Source organism: Heloderma suspectum, chromosome 3 (genome assembly GCF_057233095.1).
Source record: "Heloderma suspectum isolate Gila_16-S chromosome 3, 16-S_ref, whole genome shotgun sequence".
In the NCBI taxonomy this organism is placed as follows: domain Eukaryota; kingdom Metazoa; phylum Chordata; class Lepidosauria; order Squamata; family Helodermatidae; genus Heloderma; species Heloderma suspectum.
In genome coordinates this window covers 209,662,054-209,685,599 of record NC_139460.1, presented here as the reverse complement: position 1 = coordinate 209,685,599, position 23,546 = coordinate 209,662,054, and positions in this window count along the sequence as shown.

Genomic DNA, 23,546 nt, shown 5'->3' with positions numbered 1-23,546 from the left:
TGTAACAATCCACATGACAGAAATGGAATTAAATTTAACTTGCAAATTTCACACAGAAAGGATGGAAAATGGGGATCTATCCATCCTTGTCAATTCACTGATTTAAGCCAATCCCATTTTTCTGGTTGGAAGAGCTGAGAAATGGTGGGACTTATGTAGCAGGGTTTTGGCAGGTTATACAAGCATTATTAAATATTGTGCAACTCTTTCAAGATGTGCAATGAATGGCTGATTCTCAAAGTTTTATTTTTCCTTACCCAGTGTCCTCCATAACTGCTTCATTTCCATGAGTACAACCACTCATAACACTTTGGTTCCTACTTTGAGTCACTAATGGTGCAATCCTATGTATGTTTAGACAGAAAAACATTCTACAACCCCCAACTGGGAATTGTTGGCCTTTTTTTCTGTATAAATATGCATAGGATTGCATCCTAAATTAAAGGTACATTTCTGCATACTCATTCAATCCAGTATGGAAATTTAATAATTTATGCCATTGCCTTAGAGATCATTGTGAATAGGTGTTAGCAAGAGTTTTGAAAATTGCAAGATCGAACAAGCTATGCAAAATCCTAGATTGCAGTCTCTAACTGAAATCACTACAGAAAAGCTTGGTAATCTTTATATATATTTTCCCTCTGTTTTCAGGGTTTCAAGTTCCATCCCTTTGGAAAAATACTGAACATGCCATTAAAATACTTAGCAATTAAAATAGTAAAGGGCTCCAGTAGCAGCTATATGGAATACTGCATCCCTGAAAATTGAATTCAGATAGCATAGTAGACCATCTATTGCACATTTTGAAACAATCCTGTAATTGGCGACATTGAGATGTGCAGCCCAGTCATTTACACTAAGGTTGCACAGTATCTAATGGACTCACTTGCAGACCCAGGGAAATGCACATAGAATTGCAGCTTTCATTTTGCCTCCCAGTTTTTGTCCAAATTGTCTGCTGGAGTGATGGATATTGTAAAATAGAATCTCCATTATGATATAATCACAAAACTACAATCACAATAGAAATAAAAACAGAGAGAATGAGCCTTTGTGATAAGGATGCATGACTTCCTAATGTACACTGTCTCACCCACCTTGCTCCAGAGCAGGGGTAGGCAACGTCATGCCCATGGAGCACAAGTGTGCCTGCTGAGGTGTCCTCCTATCCCCCCCACTGTGTTACAATGGCTTTCTTCACATGGAGCTTTTATCCTGCAATTGAGATTGCTCCTTCACAGAAATTTGTGGGCTCTTTACATGACGCTGTGACCCTCCAGGGCATCTCCTGCACTAAATGCCCTTTGTTCCATTTTTAAATAGATCACATTTTAAATAGATCACATTGACCTACCAAATTACGCTCTTGTGTTCTGTTTCAGTTTCCTCTGTGAAAAGAGTAAAAGCGGCAAGAGGACTGAGATCAATGAAAGATAATGAAAGACTCAGATACAAGGAGAAGGAGGGGGAAAGGGGAGGGGGGAAAGAAAGTGGGTGAAAAAGGGAGTTGTTGTGATCCTGCATTTAAAACAGAAGCAGAAAGCCCCATTTTAAATGCCGGATTTTAGACTGGTGTAGAGAGATGCCCAATGATTTCTGCTGTAGAAAAATAGAATGTGGATTGTGATTACTCATTTAGGGTACAATCCTATGCCTAGACAGAAAAAAGTCCTACAATGGCCAGCATTCCCCAGCCAGCCATGTTGGCTGGGGAATGCTAGGAGTTGTAGGACTTTATTCTGTTTAAACATGCATAGAATTGCTCCCTTATTTAGTTTCATGAAAAATCTTAGGCCTTAATGTTGTTAAATTACCCTATAACTGAGAAGCTTGTGGAGTTCATTGCTAGTTAATGAAATAATTGTCTAAGGAGAGCCAACATTTACTAACACTTCATGGAAATGGGGTGGGGGCAGGGAACAGCCCTAGATTAAATGAAGTTTAATCTCTACTACAATGGCTTAACTCATCATAATATGTAGAAGAGGCTAGGAGTACATTCCTTTAGGCTACAAGAGAGAGAAATACGGATGTATATGTAGTTTTAGTGAATATAATAACAACAACTAAATCAGTCAATTCCATTTTAATGAGTGGTAAAGCTAAACAGGAAGCAAACAAAATTTATTATGGTCTCACAGCTGTCTGCAATGTGGTTTGGCATGCAAACTATGTAGCAGTTCATGATCATGACAGAGGAGAGGGGAGGTTGAGGAGATGGTGAGATACAGATGGGCAAATCTGTCAGTTTTGTTTTCTCCCACACTCAGATTTTATAAATCTCAAGTTCTCCCTCTCCTGAGTATGGAGAACTTTGTGAATTTTAGTAAATTTTTATCGAAACTGAACTGAAATAGTTTCTTTGAATTGTTGTTGTTTTTAATTTCAAGGTATTTCTTTCCCAGATATGAAGAACTTTGCAAATTTTAGCAAATTTTTATCAAAAACACACTGAAATGAAGTTCTCATCCATCTACATCAGCCAAATTCAGTAGAAATGCCCTACCCGGCGCCAGCTTGTCTGGCTGAAAGGGGGGGGCCATTGCAGGCGGGTGGGGTGATAAGACGTATGGGCCTCTGATTGGTGCACCCCAGTCGCACCACCAGTCAGGGAGGAGCGGGCCAAGTTGTCTTAAACTCGACACCCCTCCCTATCTCAGCTCTTTGGCGCGACGCAGCTATTGAGAACTAAAGACTCGCCTGGATTTGATGAGGGATTCTCGCCTGCTGGAGACCAGCTTCGTCATGGTCTTTCCAGCCATCTGGACTCAGCATGCTTCTGCGCGCCAAAGCTTCTCTTCACACGCAGCTATCGAGTTGCCGACACTCGCGGCGGGTCTTGTGCGCTCCGGCACTGCTCCCTCTGGGACGGCGCCTGCTGGCCATCAGGAGAGCCAACGTTACTGGTGATATCGTTTCCACCCCCCCTTCCCTCCCTCCCTGCCGGCTCCTTTCCTCGAGCGCCCACCGCAGCCCCGGTTTGGCCGGTGGCGCGGTGGCGGCGCTCGAGCACGTGATCCCTCTTCTTCGTGTGCCTGGGTGAGGCGCCTTACTCCTAACTGGGGGTCCGAGTGGGGTGGCGTGCACCCACCCGCCTGCCCCCTCAGCCTTTCTTCACCCCCCCAATCACCTCTGCCTGCCCGCCCGCTCGATCACCCGCCCCATCGTTCCTTTGCCTGCCTGCCCGCTCGCTCGCTCGCTCACCCGGCCGCACGGTCTCTCCATCGCCCGCCCCTTTTTTGTTGGCCGACTGGCCGGCTGGCTGGCCGGCTCCTGGCCTGTCTGCCGGCCGGCGTATCGGTCTGCCGGGCTCGCCTTCCGCAGGCCTCCGCTGGCCGCGGCCTTTCGCTTACCTCGCTGGGCCTCTGGGGCTGGTGGCGGCGAGTTGCGGCGGCACGCGTTGAGCACGGCTCCCGCATTGCCAGCTCCGGCTGTCCTGGCAGCTGCGTGCCTGCCTCCCCCCCCCAGCTCGACAGTTTAGGCTGCCTGGTGGGGAGGGGAGTCTGGCGGCAGGGCCAGGGACTAGGTGTTTCCCCCCCAGTGCCTTGCTATTCTCCTGTTGGCATCTCCCCTCAATCAATAATAATAATAATAATAATAAAAAATAATAAATAATAAATTTAATTACTTAAACTATTGAAGCAGCCGCGGCTGCCTCTTTGGCACCTCCTGAGCTAGGGCACCCTCAGCTGAGGGTGCCCAGGCTCAAGCGCGTTTCCTTCCAAAAAAAAACCCCACTTTGCTGCACCTCTTAAGCTTTAATCTCTTGGTCTGGAACGCGTATCCGCTGACTGTGAAGATTGTGTGATAGCTGCCTGTTGCCCGGCGTGCCCACTTGCTTACTTCAGTCGGTAGCAGCTAAGCTTAACTTACCTTTTGCATCATGCCTCCCAAGAAGAGCCAAGGTGGTAAGAAAGGTAAAGGGAGGGCCCCTCCCCCCCTCCTCAAAAGACTGCTGCCAAGGCCTGATTCTGAGTCTGATGAGGACTCAGACCCGGTATTGTCATCAATTCTTTCTCGTTTGGAAGCTGCTGAGCATTCCTCGGGGATACCTCTCCCTCTCCCAGCCAGGCCCCAAAAACTCTCAGCGATCCAACCTAAGCGAAAGCGGCAGCAGACCCAATGCTCATTGCTTCTTTCTATTTCAGCTCGTCTAGACGCTATTGAGGCATCCACCTCCTCTTCCTCGGCTCTTCCAGAAGGCGCACCGCCTTCAGGGAAGCTCCTCCCTTCTGTGGCCTCATCTTCCCTGGGCGCACAAGCAGCAACGTCGGTTTTTCCAGCTAGGGATCAGAACACACCTACGATTGATATAGGTGAGACTGCTTTGGCACCTCAATTCGCATGGCCGGGCATGGGACAAATCACCCCATGGGGTTGGTTGCCATGGTTTACTCTTCAGGGTGGCCCAGTTCCCCCTCTCTCACTTCCTTCAGTTACTTCAGCCTCCCCAGTTAGTACTCCCCAGCCCGTTGTCTCGGCCTCAACTCTCAGCTCAACTGCTCCGGTGCCTAGCCCACCTAATTCAGTGGGGCCTGGCGCTTCATTCCCCTTAGCAGGAGATGCCACCACGTCGGCTCCGCCACTGCTCCAGCCTCATCCAATTAACGTCGCCTCCGCCAGTGTTTGGCAGGGGCCCGCCGGTTCTTTTCAGAACCCCCTGGCTTCCCTATCTCCTCCTCTCCTAGCCCCACAGTTGTCCGCAATTGACACATGTGCCAACCTGACTACAGGATCTATGCCCACTGGTGCTACTTCCTCCCCTATTGGTTTTCACTTAACCATTGCCACCAGAGAAAAAATTCTGCGGGGTGAATTTACTGATGTCTTTGCCCTGCTCTTTCGTGAGCCTGAACCCAGTGATAAAGATAGGTCCCGAGACCGAGATCCTGAGTGGAGCAAAGCCCGCAAAGTGCCTCGCACATGGGCGAACTGGTTGCCAGGTTTTTTAATTTATGCTGGCATCCTCCAACAGAGATTCCCTGAGAGGGCTTGGGTTCTCACCAAATACCTTGACATAATATACAGGGCTTACACCGAATATGAAGGGAGTGCATGGCTGGCCTACGATGAAGCCTTTCGTAGGAGGGCCGCCATTGATCCCTCCATGCGCTGGGATCTGAAGGACCAGGACCTTTGGCTCCAATTCATGACCCCTTCTAGGCCAGGCTTCGGCGACAGGTCCGACAGCGGCCACATCCTGGCCAAGCTGTCGCCCGCAATAGCCGTTAGGCCTATTGCAGGTCCAGGGGTTCAACACCGCTGGCTGTGCTGGGAGTTCAGCTCCAAAGGTTCCTGTTCCCGAAACCCATGCCGCTTCCGGCACGAGTGCTCTCTTTGTGGCGGTCAACACTCCTCCTCCTGCCCGAGAGCCAGAGGTTGGAGAGGTTCCCCAAGGGATGGCCGTGGTGGCAGAAAACATGGCGGTGGGCACCCTCCCCCTCACAAAGGGCCCCAGCCCAGTTAAGATTCTTCCGCTCCTTCAGCTTCTAAGGCGTTACCCAAATCGTCGGGCAGCAATCTACTTGGAACGCGGCTTTACACTGGGTTTCAGGATCCCCTTTATGGGTCTGCGAAAGCCGTATTTGACCGGTCTGTTCTTAGCATGCGGCGCTTAGTGCAAGACAAAATTAACAAAGAAGTTCAGTCAGGTCGGGTCATCGGCCCCTTTCCCTCGCCCCCGCTATCCAACCTGCGGATTTCCCCTTTGGGAATTATCCCCAAGAAATCGCCTGGTGAGTTCAGTTTAATTCATGACCTCTCTTTCCCCAAAGGTCAGTCTGTTAACGATGAAATCCCAGATTCCCTATGCTCCGTGCATTACACTTCCTTCGACACTGCGGTAGCCATGATAAGAGCCCTGGGCCGCGGGGCATTGATGGGCAAATGTGATATCAAATCCGCTTTTTGCATTTTGCCTATCAATCCTCTGGACTTTGATTTGCTGGGATTTTCCTTCCAGGACAAATTTTACATCGACCGCGCCCTCCCTATGGGATGCTCCATTTCTTGCGCCATGTTTGAAACATTTAGTACCTTTCTGGAATGGGCCATACGGGATAAGACGGGCTGCGGCGATGTGGTTCATTATTTGGATGACTTCTTGTTTGCTGGACCCGGGGACGGAAGTCAATGCTCTGACCTGATTAAGGCATTCATATCCCTGTCCTCAGATTTAGGTGTCCCTTTGGCACAAGAGAAGACAGAGGGCCCAGCTGTTACTTTGACGTTCTTAGGGATCGAGCTCGATACCCTCGCACAGTGTTCTCGTCTCCCTCTTGATAAATTGCTAGTACTTAGGAATAAGATCCAATCCATCTTGCACCTTCGTAAAGTCTCCCTTAGAGCCCTCCAAGAGATCGTTGGCCATTTGAACTTCGCTTGTAGGGTAGTGGCCCCTGGCCGCGCATTCCTGCGACGGCTCAGCTGGGCAATGCGGGGTCTTCGACTACCACATCATCGCACCAGAGTCACCTCCGCTATGCGCATGGACCTGCGAGTATGGCTTAAATTTTTGAGAGACTTTAACGGCATCTCCTTTTGGAGGCGTGAGTTACTTCTACAAGCCAACATGCAGATCCATTCGGATGCGGCTGGCACCTTTGGCTTTGGGCTAATTTGGCAAAACCGGTGGTGCCAGGGCCAGTGGCCAGAGAGCTGGGCTGCTGGCAGTATCTGTCGTGACCTCACCTTCCTGGAATTCTTCCCCATTTACGTGGCTGTACATATTTGGGCAGAATTGATGGCCAACTCTGTCGCTCTCTTTTGGTGTGACAATTTGGCGGTAGTGCACATCATTAATACTTTATCCTCCAGAAACCAAAGGGTTATGGAGTTAGTTAGAGCATTTACCCTCCACTGCCTACGCCACAACATATGGTTCCGTGCCCGCCACGTGCCGAGTCTGAGGAACCCTGTAGCCGATGCTTTGTCACGAAACCAGATCGACCGGTTCCGTGCGTTGGCTCTGTGGGCACGTCCGCTGCCAGACCCCATGCCAGACGAACTGTGGGAGATTGGCGCTCTCAAGTCGAACACGCTATCCTGAATTCTATAGCCCCCAGCACTAGAGCTACCTACGAGAAAGCAGGTAGGGAATTTAACGCCTTCAGGTGTGGACTGCAGTTGCAGGATGTGTGGCCCTTACCTGTGGAACACTTGTTACAATTCTGTGTACATCTGCATAATAAGGGACTATCTGCTAGGACCATTTCGGGGAAGCTCGCCTCTTTGGCCTTCTGGGCCAAAGTGCGAGGGGTGGAGGACTCCACCTCAGATTTCCGAATCAGGAAGGCTGTGCAAGGCTGGGCACGGATGTCTCCCGCCCCGCCAGACTCCAGACATCCTTTGTCGCCAGTTATTCTTATAGGGCTTCGGGCATTGTGGCTCTCCATTTGCTCTTCTCCATACGAAGCCTTCCTCTTTCATGCTGCAGCCTTAACAGCCTTTTTTGGGGCCCTTAGGATTTCAGAACTGGTCTGGGCATCCAAATCCGACACCACCGGGAGGGCCTTGAGGTATTCCGATATCCTGATCCATTCTAACCTGATTCACCTCCATATTTGACGTTCAAAAACCGATCAGTCAGGCAAGGGAACATTGGTGACCCTTAACCAGGCCCAGGCTGACGAGTTATGCCCTGTCAGGGCCTTGCAGGCTTTCTTTGAGCATCGCGGGGCAAAGGAGGGTCCCCTATTTTGCCATGCTGACGGTTCACCACTGACAAAGTTCCAATTTTGGGCAGTCACCAAATTAGCCTTGACCACACTGGGTCTGGGGCATTATCGTTTTGGGACTCACTCATTCCGTATTGGGGCAGCCTCTACGGCAGCTGCCATAGGCTTTTCTTCCAAGCAAGTGAAGGAGGTAGGGAGATGGCGCTCCAGGGCCTTCCGCTCTTACATTTGCAAGTTGCCTGATGCTTCATGATGATTCTCTTCACCTTCCCCAATGTTTTATTTAGATGGGATTCGACCGACGCCAGTACAGGTGCTCATTTGTGGGCACAGTATGGTTTTTTGGGCTGCCCGCAGAGCTTCTACGTCGGCCTTCGGATCCTGGCTGCAGTTTCCCCAACAGGTGGCAATACAATGGCTCAGCCGATGGGGTATGCATTGGGACAGTCTTCTTCCCACACTCTTTCAACGAGGTTTGGTCAGTTTCCCTCCACAGGTCCTGGTGCTGCACCTAGGAGGGAACGACCTGGGCTACAAGCCTGGAAAGGTCTTGATTGAGCAGGCATTGGCTGATCTGCGGACAATCCAACATCATTGGCCAGGGGTGACCATATTATGGTCCTCAACGCTCCCGAGAATCATGTGGAGGGCGCAGAGCAATGCGGCCATGGAACGGGCCCGGCGCAAGGTGAACAGAGAATTGGCACATGCGTTGTCAGAGCATGGTGACGGGTATATCAACCACCAAGGAATCCATTGGACTAGGAGGGAGCTTTACAGGCAGGACGGAGTCCACCTGTCAGACATAGGCAATGACTTATTTTTGGCTGATCTGCAAAGGGGCCTGCGGGAAGATCTTCTGCGCAGGTGGGGGGAGTTTCACAAGCAATAGGCTTGTGACTCCTGTGGCGGCTAGGACGGGCAAAACAGGAAAGGGAGTAGGGATGGTGTGCACGCAGAGGCACCTTATGGTGACAGGTGACATCTGAGGCCCCCCGAATGGGTTGTGCGGCTCGGCGGGGGGATAAGGGTTGCCTGGGAGACCAACCCTACTCACTCACCCAGGTGTTTTGCGGCACCGGGTTGGGGGTGACACCGGAAGGTCTACCTCCCCCAGAAGGGGCAGTCCGGAGGGATGGCAAGATCACCGCCACCCTTCAGGCTGGGTGTGTTTTCGCCCTAGAAGTGTCAGCTAGACGCTGACACAGTTAGATGCCCATCCTAGTTACCCCTTTGCAAATATTTCAATAAATGTGGCCCAATTTTCAATCCAAGCTTGTTGTCTGTATCTTCTTTGACCCATCTCCACTCACAAAGAGCTATTCTCAGCATTCAGAGGGCTATGTTGTACCTGCCTGCCATGTAGCTGTTAAAGGTTAAGAACCTGTCAGAAAAAAAGAGGTGGCAAGCCTAATTCAGTATCACAAATGTGGTTGAATACACATGGATTCAAGCTCAGACTTTTAAAAGCTAAATTCTTAAAAGCCCTGGGCCTGGATAGAGAAATCTGTCAGTTTTGATTTCTCCCACACTCAGATTTTATAAATCTCAAGTTCTCTCTCTCCCGAGTATGGAGAACTTTGTGAATTTTAGTAAATTTTTATCAAAACTGAACTGAAATACAATTCTCACCCATTCCTATGGTGAGAGGAAAGATCATAATGACTAGTATTGAAAACTAGTGACAGACAAACTTACCTGGGCAGAATTAGTAATTTGCTCACGAGCTTATAGATTCCTCCATTCAATCTCAGATAAAAGTTCTCAGGTATTCTGAGATCCCATTTTGTGTATATGAACTGCTACCAAAGCATAGCTCTCCTCTTTGTCTGATACCTAGTCAGCCACCACAGGCTGCATTGCCCCCCTCTCTGCCTTCTCTTCCTTGAAATGCTTGGTGCATGAACTCCCTGCCAGTGCCATCATTTTCAGAGATTGTGGGCTGATCTACACTTACCGCCTTTTTCTGCTTCCAATGAGGTTTCACCACCTGTCTTTCACACTACGCAGTACCCACCTCGAATTGGAACCGGAATTTCCCACTTCCGTGCTCCCACTTTCAATACCCTGATATCCCGGTATTTCCCCTTAATGTGCTCTGATTTTCCACTTTCTCTACCATATCTGGTCATAGTCCCCTCCCCTGCCTGTCCATATAAGGTGGTGTTTCTATTTCCCTCTTGTCCAGTCATAGCTCTCAGTGGCCCCATGTCATTTTCCAGCTACTGATCGCATAGTTTCCTCAGCACTCAATGTTTCCTCAGCAACAAGCAAAGGGCTGAATGTGTGCATGCTTGTCTGGTCTTGGAAGCTCAGCAGGGTTGGCCCTGGTCAGTAGTTGGATGGGTGACCGCCTGGGAATCAGGCTTCCTGCATTGACCAGGGGGTTGTTTTATCCCTTCAAATGAGACTAAATTTTACCCCCTTCTATCCCCCACTTTGGCTTTTTTTAAAAAATTAACGCATTATCTTCGAAGAATCGTGGCTTCTCCATGATTTTTTTTTCTAATTCAGGCATGATCTTTGAAGATTTGAAGATGTGATGCCAGCAGCCCCCCCCCAAAAAAACGCGAGCACTAGGTGCTGCCGCCACTGCCCCTCTTCCTCGTGCTGGCTGTCAAGGGCTGGCACAGGGAAAAGAGCATTTGCAGACACACACCCAGCCGCTCGCCCTGGCCTTCAGAAGGTGGGGGGGGGAAGAAGAGGATAGGTGCCTCCTTCTTCCCTCCACCCCCTCCTGCTACAGAGGCGGCAGCAAGGGACAAGGGTCGTTTTCCCCAAGGCCAGGAAAACATGCGGAAAATGACAAGCCTCTCCCACACCACTGCCGCATTGTGGGTGTGGAATCAGCAGAAACAGGAAGAGTTTCTGATCCTCCATTGAGAGCCACCATCTTTAAGAGCAGAAAAACAGCACAACGCTCAAGTGTGAACTGAGCTCGCGCATTCGATGAAGCACCACAGTGGGGAAAATGGCTGACTGTGGATAATTGCGTTTTAATGCAAGAGCGTTTAACCCAACAGGACACCGAATTTGTTGCAATGGTGGGTGCAGTGTTGAGTGGCCCTGTGTTTCAGCCCAGCAGCACTTCCTGAAATGATGGTGTGACCATCTTGAATAGTCACATGGGCATTCTAGAAGCGCTGCTGGACCAGGAAGCTGGTCAATGAAGAGACTTCTGTTGCTGCAAGCATGAACGGAGCTTTTCGAAAATAGTATGACGGTCACGCAGACCACACATAGGCGCACTTCATCAATCTGGGCTTTAATAACAAAGTTTGTTATATGGCCATCCTAGCTTGGTACACATACGGGCATTATGAACATGACAGGTTCTCTTAATGAGCCCCTTACCTTTGAGTTTGACTGGCATCCCTACTGCAAACCTATTAGGCAGGACTGCGACATGCAAATAGCTAGGGGTGGACGAAAGTCACTTACCTTTTCTCGCAGCTTGTTCGCGGTGGGGGGGAGCGCTTCGCTGCTCCCCCCGCAAAGTTCAGGCCGGGGGGGGGAGGCTTCCCGCCTCGCCCGGCCGAAATTCAGGCCGGGGAGGAGGCTTCCCGCCTCGCCCGGCCGCAAACACGAAAGTAAAAAAAAAAAAAAACAACGTCCCCTGATAGGCTACGTGACGATTCACGTAGCCTATCACGGCTAGATCTGGAAAGTCAGCCATGATAGGCTACGTGAATCATCACGTAGCCTATCACGGGTAACTTTAAAAAAAAAAAAAAGCGCGTACGCGAATTCGCGTTCGCGTTCCTTATTTAGTTGCTGTAGTCTACGTAAATGTTTACGTAGACTACGGCGAAAATAAGGGCAATGCTATTTGCATTGCCCTTATTTTCGCCGTAGTCTACGTAAACATTGACATAGACTACAGCGACCAAATAAGGAAGGGGAATGGCGGCTCCCTATGGGGGCCGCCATTCGCGTACGCGCTTTTTTTTTTTTAAGTCACCCGTGATAGGCTACGTGACGATTCACGTAGCCTATCACGGCTGACTTTGCAAATCTTGCCGTGATAGGCTACGTGAATCGTCACGTAGCCTATCAGGGGACGTGTTTTTTTTTTTTCTTTCATTGCAATGGCGGGGGCGGCAGCCGGTCGAAAGACCGGCTGCCGCTCCCGCCCCGCTCGAACACCGGATGAACTGCCAGCCGGACCCGCCGCCGGGAGGGACATTCAGGGAAGGTAAGTCCCGTCCCGGGGGGGGGGGTGCGGGGGATTTCTCCCCGAAACTTGTTTGGGGGGCCGAACACATTGGCGCTCGGCCCCCCGAAGTTTCGGGGAGAAATTCTCTGCCATCCCTACAAATAGCTTTCTGCAGGGCTTTGTTCAACAGTGCCACAATTTGGTAATTTGTCTGCTGCTAAGGCTTTTTTGTGAACTGCCCAGACAGCTTTGGCTATTGAGCAGAGTGTAGAAATAAATAAATAAATAAATAAATAAATAAATAAATAAGTAGAGTACCTAATATATCTTCTCTCAAGCACTTTGTCCCACCATATGGGCTGCCCTCTGCCAGACTCCCCCTCTCATTTCTTGTTCCCTACACCTGCCACATGGACTGTCTCTTAATCTGCCCCCCCCATGGAGCACATGCTGAAGCTAGGGCAGATCAGAAAGTGCAATGGCACTTTCTCCACCTTCAAGGGTGGGAAGAAGAAATTCTTCAGGGGTGCTTCTGGGCTGCGTGTTATGTAGCATCCTTGATGCCAGGCCATTCTCTGGTGTTCAGTGTAATCAGTGAGCCCTGTAATCACTGAGGTGCCTGCCTGCCAGTTCTCCTCTCCTTGCCTGCTGCTTCTCTCCACACATGTTTCTGCCCATCTCAGTGAGAGACACACCAGCCCCCACACAGCTGCTACCCACCTCAGTAAGAAAATTAGAGACAGTTGGACCTACCTGAGAAGTGATGAAAGTTCTCACTGTGCCCACCTGCTCCTGCTTCTGTCCACCCCAGTGAGAAAGACAGACTGACTAGTGTGCCTCCATGCTTAAGTGCTTGCCCAAGGGAGAGGGACTGGCCATTGCCACCTGGTGCTGCTGACGCCTCCCTTAAGGAGGGAGAAAATGGCCTCTCGCGACCTGGTACTGCCTCCCTGAAGAAGAGAGACACCAGCCATTGTAACCTCTTGCTGATGGTGGCTGTCAGAAGATTGATTGGCCCATATGCCCTCATGTTGACACTGCCCACCTGAAGGAAAGCGCAAGAGCCTTGCCCCAGCTGCTATTCAGGAGAGAGAGTGGGAGAAAGAGACTGGGCCCACTTACTTGAAAAATGTACCCTGGACTAGACAAAGGTTTATTTTCTGTCTTACTCTCCCATCAGCTCACATGAAACTTTCATCACTACTCAGGCAGGTCCCACTGTCTCAAAAATGCTTTTTAGGACATGGGATGCCCACCCCTTAATGTTTCCTGGCTACTAGTCATAACATATCTGTATTCTGTGTCTGCCTGCTTCCTCTCAGTCATTTCTCCATTGAATGTGAGCTACTGAAGAGTCAGCGTCCATCAGAATTGTGAAAAGTTAGCATCAGAGAGCCAACTTGAGAAGGTTTGTAGTTACTCCTACAGAGAACAATGCAAACCAAAAACTTTAAAAAAAATCCTAAAAGCAAGATAAGAATCCAAACCAAAACTAAACAAAAACTAAAAGGTTATTTCTTGCACTCCCCTAGAGAGCAACCGAGTTCAGTCCAGACTGTTTATGAAGTTCTAGAACACGGAATTAAGTTGTTTTTAAAGTCAAGAGAGTGCAGACTTCCTTGTGAGAATCCAGACATAAACCCTGAGATACAAAACACTACCCCCCATAAAAAACAAAAGTATAAAACAATGTTCACTACGACCGCAGTATTTACACAGCCCAACAGGTATGAATGGCAGTTGCCCAACATTAATGATTCTTAGCATTAGTGGATATTTAACTTCCCAATTCCCTACATTGTTCACTCTTTTAAAATAATACATATACATTATTCAAATGCTTCTTCACAGCAGCCAGCAGTGTGGGAGCTGTTGCAGCATAGTATAATTTATGAACACTCCTTGTGCCTGGTCCACTGACCAGCTACAAATCCACCAAACAGTAGCATCACCTAGCCCAGCGTTTCTCAAGATGTGAGCTGGGGACCAGCAGTGGGCCTCATCCCACTTTTAGATGGGCCTTGATGCTTCAGCCCACCCAGTGCCTTCTTGCTTGACTACTTAAAGCAACTTTGGGCAACTATGGGCTGGTGGTGTCTGAGGGCCACTTTCAGCCCAGCAGCAGTGGTAGCATAAAAAAAGAAAGAAAAGAAACCTATCATTTGCCACCAAATTTTGGCAAACCACTATATTCACTAACAAGAAATTGTCCCAGATATTGAATCCTATACTTTTAAAAAGAACAGTGCAATCAATAACACAGCAGGGTTTTTTTCTCCTCCTGAAGTACCTGTAGGTACAGCGTCTCTTAAATTGATTATTAAAATATAATGACCATTCAGGACTGCTGTGGACATCAACTAGAAATGAAGGTGGGTTAATGCTCTTATCAATTTGAATTTAGGCAGTTCTGATCAATAACTTGCAATATATGATCACAGGGCTGTTCTAATACCATTGAACTTGGTCAGATCAGTTCTCAGTCTGTTTTTGTTCTAGCTACAGTTAGTCTAATGCCATTAAAAATAAAAAAGGGAATTCAAACCTATCAAACAAACACTCAACTTCTGAAGTTCTTGAAAGCAACATTTTCCAATAGCAAAGAATCTTGGAGGCAAATTAAGATAACCATCTTTCCTCCATGGCTTGTATCTTGATCCAAAAGTTAAAAGCACACAAATACATATATGTCTCAGCTGGGAAAATCCCAGTTTCATATCCAAGGTAAGATAGATGGAGTAGTTTGAGGAAAACACATAAAATTCTGTGTTTGCTGTACTCATTGCTTCAGTGATCAATAAATGTGCACTGAAAATGTTCTAAAGAACACTACTGGGGGTTTGGGTGAACTTAATGGGTTGTGTGGGGAACCACTGGGTCTCACTGGCACATTAGGACTCCAAATCGGGGCAACAGCTGGAGGAGACATGCTGGGATGGATTGTCAGGCCCACTGAGCCAAGCCAGAGTTGAAAAGGCAGAGCAGAAGCATAGTGTTGGGAGGGATGAAAGGAAAGTCTGAGCAAAAATAATTGAAGAATCTGGGGGAGGAGCAGGCTGGACAGAGAGGCAAGTGATAAGATGACCACATAATAGAGAGAAAGACGTACAGAGAGGCAAGTGGAGAACAGGAGTGGTAGGGATCTCTGGGGGAAGAGGAGCCTCAGCTCAAAGGTGGGAGCAGCTGGTAAGGATAAGCAGACAAAAGCAGCTCTGGCCAGTCATAATGGAAATGGAGGAAGATGGGCTCTGACCACCTCTGATGGTTACTTACCTTGGCCCCAGAGATCCTATGATGTACTTCACTTACGTACAGGGCCTGGATGGAGAATGAACAGTGGTAAGCTTTGGGCTTTAGAGTGGCTGCAGGAGAAACGCAAGGTAGAGGATCTAGAAAAGGGTAGGCTCCCAACTGTGGCCAGATGAAGGCCACAACATATATTTTTACCTGATCCTTCAGCAGGAGTGGGAGACATAACTACTTGCCTTGAAGAGAAGTTGGGGGGTTGACTGACCAGCAACATAACTAGCAGAACTCAATAAACGAAATGTATTGCATCCAACACTTACCTGAGTATAGTGTCTTAATGGAGATGATGGAAGATGGGTGCTTCAGCATTCCCCTCCCAGGACAGGCATAGACAGGCTGGTTCAGGCATAATGATAAACCATTGTTTAGTGCTATAAGAATGAGTCACACAGTGAGCCTTGGGCTCATACACCTTTTCCACCTCCTCCAGCACAGTTTTTGCTTTCATTTATATAATTCCAGCTTGCCATGTTGTCCAGACCCAGACAAACTATGGTTAATTTTAATTAGGGTTAGTTGAAACAAGCCGACTTCAAACCATAACTTATGAAGCCAGCTTGTTTCAACTAACCATCATTAAGTTTAAACACAGTTTAGAGTAGGGGTGGGCAGAGCTCAGGCTTGCAGGATCTACTTGTTGTTTTTACTGAAGCCCCAGGATCCACCAACTAGAGCCTGATGCAAAAGACATACGTTTAGAAGTCTTCTGAGCCCAGGAATCTATTTTGGGTACCACAGTTGAACGGAGCTCACAGTCCTTCCACACAAAGCTCCATTCCTGCTTACTGCAAGCTTTCTTCACTTCAGAGGCACAATGCAGGGAGGGATTTTCTTACTGCTATTGTTAAGTAATTCGGAGTCAGAAATCCTTGCTGATCTACTGCAGATCACCTAGGGCTCTACCAGTAGATCCTGATCCACCTTCTGCTCATCCCTGGCTTTGGGTTCAGGCAACATGCTAAACTGTCATTAATCTCAAATGGAAGTGGAAGCATCCAATCTCGTTGCAGCCATGACAAGGGAGGAGAGGTGAGGGGGGCTGTGACAACACCACAATGCTTGCCATTTGGAGTTTCTATTAATGTTTATATGTGTTTGTTGTGTTAAGTAAAACCCAGGTAAGTTAGGGTTAACTGGTTAGTAGTGAGTGAGTGAAAGGTGAAAGCAGCTTGTGTGTGTGAGAGAGAGGAGAATGAGTTTATAAAAGGCAGGAGCAGACAGTTAGTTGATTAGATAGAGATAGGGCCTTAGGGTTTGATTAAGCTACATCTAGATAATGGGGTTGTGGGAATAGGAGTTGGAAGGGGTCGAGTATTCAGGGTAAGACCGAGAACTGAGTGATTAATTATAAGATATAACATCTCTTGTATTAAATACTTTTTAATTTATTTGTTTTAAAATTATAAAATCCCACGTCTTTTCATCTTTCTGGGCTACCAATGGTGTTCATATTTCTTGGGAACTTCTCCTGGTTGGGTAAAGGGAACCAATTAGGCATATTGGGTGTCTCTTTGACCTGGTGAATTTAGGGGCTGCAAGCTTGTGGGATAGTGAGGACAGCTGTCCCAAAGCGGAGGCAGATGGATCTGAGGGAGGGTTACGTCACAGGGCCGCATGCAAGGCTGAGGTCCACTGCTGCTCATTCACATAATGCTAAACTGTGGTTTAGTGGTACGTCCGAATGCAGCCATGCCTGTTGCTGTAGCATCCTTTGAAAATGAGAACAGAAGAGTACAAAATGAAACATTTCAGCTGCTGCCAAGATCACGAACATTTATTGTGTAGTGGCAAGAGTGTTGGACTAGGAGCTGGGAGATCCGGGTTCTAGTCCCCACTTGGCCATGGAAGCTCACTGGGTGACTTTGGGCCATTCACAGACTCTCAGCCCAACCCACCTCACAGGGTTGTTGTTGTGAGGATAAAATGGAGAGGAGGAGGATAATGTAAGCCGCCTTGGGTTCCTTGCAAGAGGAAAAAGGCGGGGTATAAATGCAATAAATAAATAATAATAAATAATATTACACTTCACATGCTCCTTTCTCACTAGAAGTGTTTCCTGGTGACCTTGTACCCTTAAGAAGAAGGTGCCGGTAGCATCCGTTTCAAGTACTGACTGCAAGGATGTACTTAAATTATGCATGCTCAAGATTTATTATTAATGGCCCTGTCTTCTCTTAATCACTGACACTACAGATTAAAAGTAATCTGAACATGAGTAATGAGTGAAGATACTGTTACAAGGCCATGTCCAGATGTCATGAAATTACATTTAATGCCATTAAGAAAAAAGAAAAAGAAAAAAACATAGGTGAGGGCCTTTGTCAGTAAGCACAATTGTCAAAAGGAGGATATCATTAACACTCTATTTCTGTCATAACTGTAGACAATATATGAAAATGAGCTCTAACTGACATGCTTAAAGAGTGTCAGATCATTGCTTTAAAAAAATATATATATGAAACTCTATAGTCTCTTTGGCACCATTCAAACATAAGAAAGAGTAATTTACCAGGGAATTGACCTTGAAGTTAGAGTTTTCTTCAGTTGCCCACCAGTAAATATTATAGTCAGGATCCAAAACTACAACAGCAAAACACCACTTTCACTGGCTTGGTCATGTCCAGTGTTTTTTTTAAAACTTTGTGTAACAGATCTTTGAAATGCCATAAGCATCAAGAATATTTTCTCTTTAAGTGGAATTAAGCATGCCTATCCAGATATTGCTTTAATCATGTTTACTGGTCATAGCAGACTCTAACACTTGAGCATTGGATTAGTTCCTTCAAAAACTCATGTTACAGGGCAGCACTACAGCTCAGAGCAAGTCTTTGATATGCTTCATTTAAGATCTGTTCCATTTAAGGAGTCTAGTAGAACCAAAATTTGTGCAGTCTTCATTTCCTGAGAAAATCATGATTTATGCAGTGAATCAACTGCTATTGAAAGGTTTTGCACATCATAAACATAACTTATAATGTTTCTCAAGCATGATATGCACCACTTACAGACTCATTTAATGGGAACTGTTTTTATGCCTTTTATCATTCAAGCATGCTAATGAGGGACCCCAGTAGATTAGCAAGTAGTCTAATAATGCAATGGTCTATTTCAGTCATCATTTGATACCATCTTTCATCGGAGTCAAGTAAATTTTTGCATTTCAATTACTCTCTAACAAATTTGCAGATTTGTGCATCCTTCTGAACTATACAGGACAACTGGGATCTTTTTAAAGGTATAGATCAGATTTATATAATTAGTGGTGACAATATTCATTTATTCTCACAGTACTATTCCAGAAAAAGACATCTAATGTATAGATAGGCAGGCAGGCAGGCAGGCCAGCTGGCCACCCTGGGAACTAGTTTGATGGACAGGTAGTAGGGCATGGACTTCTAGAGAACCCTGGAGGGTTGGATTGGGATATCCAGATGGATTTGGCCCATAGGCCTGAGGTTCTGCACCCCTGCCTTTCATGATGGCCATCAATGTTGAGATATACAAATGTAACAACTGAAAAAGTTTGAAGCTCATTGTGAAAAAATGCCATGCATATAACTGTTGTTGTTCTGTAATGTTTACTTTGTGTGGCTTCTAAGAGGCTATAATGTATCTGAGTAGGCCTGAGGCCTTATTTTGTTACTGTCAGAGGCCTGTGTTGCATTGTGACATTCTGAAGTGGGAGAGAGAGAGATAATTGCTTTGAATATTTATAGATGGGGCCTGTATCCAATTAATTCAATTTTGATTGGCTGGAGTTTCTAGCTATGTGGAAAAAAGCAGTTGGGAAGTGACAGTTAAGGAGTTGACAGTTGAGGATTTAGGGAGTCAGTCTGTTTGTAGAGAGTGAGGGGCAAGGCTGGTTGGTTGGTGGGTACTATAGAAGCACTAGGAGAAAGCTAAAGAGAACGTGAATAGCTAAGGCCTGAATATTATCTATTTCTTCTTTGTGGAATAACCATACATGGCTGGTAAAGATCAGAAGTAGGAAGCAGGTGGCTGTGTTATATTCCAGGAGGCTGTCCTAAAATCTTGACAGAATAAGATTACACAAGCTTGCATTAAAACCCAGATAAATGGTCCTGGTATCCAGAAATGCAACAGGAGTTGCTTTGGGAGTCAGAGGATGACTGTACCCAAGAAGTTGACCTGGTTGTGAGTGTGTTTGGTTGGGGTGGTGGTTTAGGAAATGTGGCCTGAGGTAAAAGTAATCATTAAGAGGCTTGTATTAGCCACAGTGCCTCTCAAGTCCTTAAAAAGTGACAGCAAGCATTCTTTTGAAAACCCCAAAGTAAATATTAATATCCCCTTATTTACAAAATGTCCCTTTAATAAATTAACTTGTTTAATGGTTCATTGTGTTTCTATTGGTGGTTTCCATCTCATGCCTAAGCCTTTTATACCAGGCTACTAGCAACTTTAAAAGTATTCTAAGAGAATTGGTGGCAGCAGAACATGATCTTCTTGTATAACTCTGAGTTATAGTAGCAGAGAGTTCCTTAGGCCCTGAACTATAAGCAGTTGCTATAAGGAAACCCCATAGGTAGTGTTGTGGTTGAGCAGTAGTGGGAATTAAAGAATTCTTACCACACAGGCCAGCCCACACTTGCAAAAGCCTCTTTATTCGGAATGGTTAGGAAAAACAGGTTAGCTGCAGCAGATCTCTCCCAGTACATGCAGGCATGAGAGAGAACACCATCACATGGTGCTTTGCAGTCTTATACCTGACATTTGTCACAGGCTGCTCTTTCCATCACTCCCTCCTCCCATCTTCCTGTGACTGTTAAGCAATGCAGTGCAACTCTATGAACTCCGGCAAACGGTACTTTCCAGGTGCACAGGCTTTAAGCACAAACCTGCAAAGAGAGCTAAAGCATCCTGTTATGCATGAGAAAGACAGTGTGGGCGAGTTTCTAAGCAAGGCTTCCCAGCACAGCTTTTACCAGAATTCAGGCCAGAGAGTGGAGGCTCACAAGATGGAGGCCAAGACACAAGATAGCGTCACTCTGGTTCATAGCCCCCTTCTACCACAATAGGATTGCCCAGTGAAGGAGCAGTTTTCCCATTGGTGGTGGCAGAATAGGGAGAGAAAATCCCCCATACCCATATATTCTTAACTGTAGAAATAACAGGGCTAAAGAAATGGAGTTAGTTAAGCCCACAAATTAATTAAATCTACAATAAGGATTAAACTTAAACACTGTAGGCATCTAATTATTCTCTCCCAAGGAATAAGCCAAGGTTTCTCTCAAGAGCTTGTGTCCATTAGTGCAAACACAATGAGATTACCAAAGAAAATATCACCAATTATGGACACTATCCATACATCCACCACTGAGTTAAGGATGTTTAAGCCCATTGATTTCAACGAACTTGATTAACTCTGTGTTAGATTATTGATAATAGGTTGGATCCACACTTAGTCATGCTTCAAGTAGACTCATTGTAAACTGCAGACGTAAGTTAAACTAAGATGTTCCATTGACTTCAATGGGTCTACTCTCAGCATGACTAAGTCTGGATCCAACCCAAAGCATTTTTCTTAAAACAAAGAATAACAAACTCTCCTCAGAGCCCAAAGAAAGTATTACCACTTGTGTCCCTCAAAATGGGCCATTAGCTAAGCAGCCACTCATCCAGTGGAGCTCTTTAGGGTTAGGGCAAGCCTTCCTCCCCTTCCCCATGTTTCAATCAGACAACATGCAATTAAAATTCACAAAGCAATTCCTATGCTCTTATGCTCCCATTGGTGCCTTGTTCGTTCTCTCCAGCCAGGAGAAATGGCAAGCACACCATAGGAAGGAATGTGGAGCAACAATCAAATATGAACTTTAATCCTTGGACCAAAACATGATATACTTACATAATGTTTGCCCCAATCCTTCTGCTCCCTGCATTCATGGGAACTCAAACCCGTGCATGGAACTCCTATCGATGTACAAGGCCCTCCATATTCGCTGAAATGTCAGGGACAGCTGTGCACATGTCCCTTCATTCCAGCTGAACATCAGGAAAAACTTCCTGACTGTTAGAGCAATACAACAATGGAACCAATTCCCTAGGGAGGTGGTGGGTTCTCCCACACTGGGGGCATTCAAGATGAAGCTGGACAGCCACTTGTCAGGGATGCTTGGACTTAGATTCCTGCATTGAGCAGGGGGTTGGACTTGATGGCCTTGTAGGCCCCTTCCAACCCTACTATTCTATGATTCTATGATTCATACTGTGTGCAAGGAGCTGTCTCTAATATTGCAGTGAATACAGAAGCCTTCAAGCACTCAGTAACCTGAGATCGAGCTCTGTTGTTTGTTACTGGAATTTCATTGAACATTAGCTTCTTTTCAGATTCTACTTCTTTTTCTACACTCTCCCTAATTCCCTACATGTCTCTATATTTCTCCCTAATTCTCTTTCTAGATATATTAAAGAAATCAAAAATAACCACAAATTATGTTTTTCACCACTGCCCGGCTTTTGTATTTGCCCCTTTAAAGTGCTCCATTTCAAGCACTTCTGTACTTTTCTCTAACTCCACCTTAAGGAGCAAGTTTCAAATTAATTATATTGCATTCACTTAATCCCAGTGACAAAGTCAATATTATGCTTCCTCTTTCTAGCCAGGCTCCTAATTTCTCACTCACACAATTTGCATGATCCATCATCTTGTATTGACATACCTTGGCAAACAGCACTATGCAAAATATGTTAATAATTGAAAGTTTCCAATATAATACACAATTTGCTACACTGATTTTTGTATTGTTTGCTTGATCATAGCCATACCTGTATTTCCAACTATTTTGCTGCGAGGTTTATTTATTTTTATTTATTTATTTATTTATTTATTTCTATACTGCCCAATAGCCGAAGCTCTCCAGGCGGTTCACAAAAATTAAAACCAAACAGCACACAATAAAACAATTTTAAATACATAGAACATTAAAACCACAATATAACAATACAACCACAATAAAACCTAGCAGCAGTGCAGGAGTTTAAAATACAGATTTAAAACAGCAAAGCTAAAAGTTTAGAAAGCTAAAATGCTAAAATGCCTGGGAAAATAAAAAAGGTCTTCACCTGGCGCCGAAAGGAATACAATGTAGGTGCCAGGCGAACCTCACTAGGGAGCTCATTCCAGAGCCAGGGTGCCACAGCAGAAAAAGCCCTCTGCCGAGTAGCCACCCACCTCACTTCCTTTGGCAGGGGCTCACAGAGAAGGGCCGCTGATAATGATCTTAAGGTCTGGGCAGACACATATGGGAGGAGGCGATCCTTCAGATAACCTGGCCCTAAGCTGTTAAGAGCTTTAAATGTTAATACCAGCACTTTGAATCGGGCCAGGAAATGGACTGGCAGCCAGTATAGCTGAAAACGTACAGGCGTAATATGAGCTCGCAGGCCAGTCCCTGTTAACAATCTTGCTGCCCTATTTTGGACCAGCTGAAGTTTCCGGACTGTTTTCAAAGGCAGCCCCACGTATAACGCATTGCAGTAATCCAGAAGAGAAGTTATCAGAGCATGGATAACTGTAGCTAGGCTATCTCTGTCCAGATAAGGGCGTAGTTGGTATACCAGCCTAAGCTGATAAAAAGTGCTCCATGCCACTGAGTTCACCTGTACCTCAAGTGACAGTTCTGGATCCAAGAGCACCCCCAAACTATGAATGTGATCCTTTAGGGGGAGTGCTAAACAGGTTGAATATCACCTAGCCGGGCAGACGAACCACCCACTAACAATACCTCCGTCTTGTCTGGATTGAGTTTCAGTTTATTGGCCCTCATCCAGTCCATTACCGTGCCCAGGCACTGATTCAGAACAGCCACTGCCTCACCTGGGTTTGATGAGAAAGAGAGGTAGAGCTGGGTGTCATCCGCATATTGATGGCACCTCAGCCCACACCTCCAGATAACCTCCCCCAGCAGTTTCATGTAGATGTTAAACAGCATGGGGGATAAAATAGAGCCCTGTGGAACCCCATGGCACATTTGCCATGGCACAGAGCAATAATCCCCCAGCACCACCTTCTGGAATCAGCCATCCAAGTAGGAGCAGAACCACCGTAGTGCAGTGCCTCCAACTCCCAACTGAGACAACCTATCCAGAAGCCAGAAGGATCCCATGGTCGATGCTATTGAAAGCCGCTGAGAGGTCCAGAAGAATCAACAGAGTCACACTCCCCCTGTCCCTCTCCTGGCAGAGGTCATCCCACAGGGCGACCAAGGCAGTTTCCGTTCCAAAACCAGGCCTGAAGCCCGATTGAAATGGATCTAGATAATCCGTTTCATTCAACAGCGCCTGGAGCTGTCCTACAACCACCCGCTCAAGCACCTTGCCCAGGAAGGGGATGTTGGCCACTGGCCTATAATTGTTAATATCCTCTGGTTCCAGGTGAGGTTTTTTCA